The sequence below is a fragment of the Loxodonta africana genome, chromosome 8 (assembly GCF_030014295.1).
Source record: "Loxodonta africana isolate mLoxAfr1 chromosome 8, mLoxAfr1.hap2, whole genome shotgun sequence".
NCBI classification, from domain to species: domain Eukaryota; kingdom Metazoa; phylum Chordata; class Mammalia; order Proboscidea; family Elephantidae; genus Loxodonta; species Loxodonta africana.
Genome location: NC_087349.1, coordinates 119,265,371 through 119,268,029, shown reverse-complemented (window position 1 = coordinate 119,268,029; position 2,659 = coordinate 119,265,371). Strand labels below are relative to the sequence as shown.

The following is a 2,659-nucleotide window of genomic DNA, read 5'->3' as shown; positions in this document are numbered from 1 at the left end:
AGTCCCCCTATACTTTGTTTTTAAAATAACGAAAAATATTTACTAAAACATAAGATTTACAGAAGTTTCTAGACAAGCCAGGCAATATGGTCACAAGCTTTTTCTGAAAGGGAGGATTCTACACTTGACAGCAAAGTCACAATGTTATTAGCGACAGCTGTGATGTTTGTTTAATGTTCCCATTTTGGATCAAATGATCAAGCTTGTCCATCTACAGTGCCTAAATAAAGTTAGACTTGGCTAGAGGGTATACACTAAAGAACAATTGGTTTTAACCAATGCAATTAGATCACCATAAAAAAAAGAAAGAAAAGCCAAACCCGTTGCTGTCGAGTTGATTCCAACTCAGAGCTAGCCTATAGGACAGAGTAGAACTGCCCCATACGGTTTCCAAGGAGCGGCTGGTAGATTCAAGCTGCCAGCCTTTTGGTTAGCAGCCATAGCTCTTAACCGTTATGCCACCAGGGTTTCCTAGGTCACCATAAAAAGGGGGGAAGGAACCCGTAAATTAAAACTATCTCCCCTCTTCAAAAATAAAATAAACACCTACACCCCTGCAGCTAACCCCGACAACTACCTTCCTTCCCAGTGCTTCGTACTTAAACCATGATGGGAGAAATGAATAAAAAATGAATAAAAGCAGAGAGGGGCCACTGCTTTTAAACGTTTCTCAGCAATCCAGATGATACTTCTAGCTTCTGCTCATGCTTTAAAACAGTGAATCAGGATGAGACAGATTTGTTAACGTGCATTTAATTACCAAAGGACTGAAGACGTCTGGGCGCTTACTCTGTAATGTTTCTAAGACTGTGTCCATTAAATGCAAACAGAAAAGGAAGAAGACTTGGCAGAACAGGAGAAGTGATGCACCCTTGATGATCAGATCGATTAAATATTATTCCTGGCATAAAGCCTAGTCCCTGCTCTAGCTGCTTCCATGGCTTGGGCTTTGTTGGTCTTCCACTGCTCTGCTACATCGTTTGCTAATGGATCATCTGGACTGGGAGCACTTAACAAAGCCTGGATCGATAGCAGAACTGTGTGGATCTGCAGTGCTGGGGACCACTTATCTTTCAAAATATCTGAACATATTCTCCCCAGTTTGTCTACATTAAGGTGATAAATTTTGGTCATGAAATGTACTTTAGGGGCTGCCATTGGGTACTCTTCTGGAAGGACTAGTTCAAGTTTAAAAGTCCCTCCCTCAAAGGGGGGATCCTGGGGGCCAGCAATGACAACATGAAAATCACAGGCGTTGCTCTCATCTGGTTCTGCTTTAATGCTGGGAACTGATCTGCCAGCAAACCCTGGGTTTTCTTGATAATCCTGCAGGGTAGTCCAACCACCTTGTTAGAGTTTGGCCTCTGGTCTTGTCTCCCAGCTCGCCTATACTTGCTTGCCTCCTTTTCCTTCACCTCCTAACCAACCTCCCTGAAACACACCCTATCATTCATTCAACAGCAACTAATGGCTGCAGGCCCATTGCATGCCAGGGACCACGGAACACTGACCATGGTACACTGCACACCAGGCACTACAAAACACTGGCTGTAGGTGTAATGCGCACCAGGTACCATGGAGTACTGGACGCAGATACACAGTGTGCCAGACAACTTGGAGTACTGACTGTGGCACTCTGCTCCCCAGGCACTGTGGAATACTGGCTGTGGGTTCACTATGCTCCAGGCACTGTGGAACACTGTCTGCCAGACCACTGTGCTCCAGGCACAGGCTGACAGGGGTAAATGGACTGACAGCTGAGACACAGACCCTTTTTGCCATGGCTCTGCAGAGTGATCGCAAGTCTGGAGGGCAGTCTATGCCCTCCCATCAAGGCCCAGGCCTATCCTTGGCATGTGCTCTGGACTTTTTGGTTGCAAGAGGGCTGCTATGCCTGTGGACATCCCAAGAAGGACGAGAAAGGGCAAACTGTGTGTGTTCTCAATCTGTCTCTTTTCTCAGAAAAACAATAGCTTTCCTAGGAACTCAGCTTGGTGAACTTTTGTTTTCATCTCATTGGCCAGAACCAGGTGACATGTTGGCTCCTAGCTGCCTGGGAATCCGTGGGGTGAGCATGGCTATCTGGGCACATTGGCACCCCAAAGTAAAGTTTGGAGCCCTTTTAACAAAGGGAAAGGGGAAATGTATATTGGATGAGAAACTAGAGGTGTCTGCTCCTAGTTGTAGCAAAGCAGGCAAGTCCTGCACTCATGGAGTGGGTGGGGTGTGTCCCTGAAAACAGGGTGGTTGGTACATACTGACCCCAGGAGGTGACATGGAAGCTGACACCTGAAGGTCAAGGAAGAGTCAGTCATCTCAGGAGCTGAGAAAGCAGTGCTCAGACAGAGGCAGATCAAAAGCCAAGGCCAGGTAGAAAGCACTGCAGTGGCCAGGGTGTGGGGAGCAGGGAGAGCGGGTAGCAGGTACAAGTGCCCTGGGGGCCCAGTGCTGCTGGAAGTTATTCACCTCACCTGATAGCCTCCCCTCCACTCCTGGGAATTCTGAGTGTTTTCATAAAGACCTGTCCCATGTACTGTGCTGGGAGGCAGGAACTATAGTCCAAATATTTAACAGCCGGTGAGGTTCACAAACCAATCACAAGTGTAGCTAGACATGACCTGGCACAGGCCTGGAGCCACAGCTGTGAAGGTGCGACCCC

General features: G+C 47.4%; 1 pseudogene; it reads right to left on the bottom strand.

The window, feature by feature from the left end:
• Nucleotides 1–795: 795 nt before the first annotated feature.
• On the bottom strand, nt 796–1,577 carry LOC100661093 (ubiquitin-conjugating enzyme E2 N-like; annotated as a pseudogene).
• Nucleotides 1,578–2,659: the final 1,082 nt, after the last annotated feature.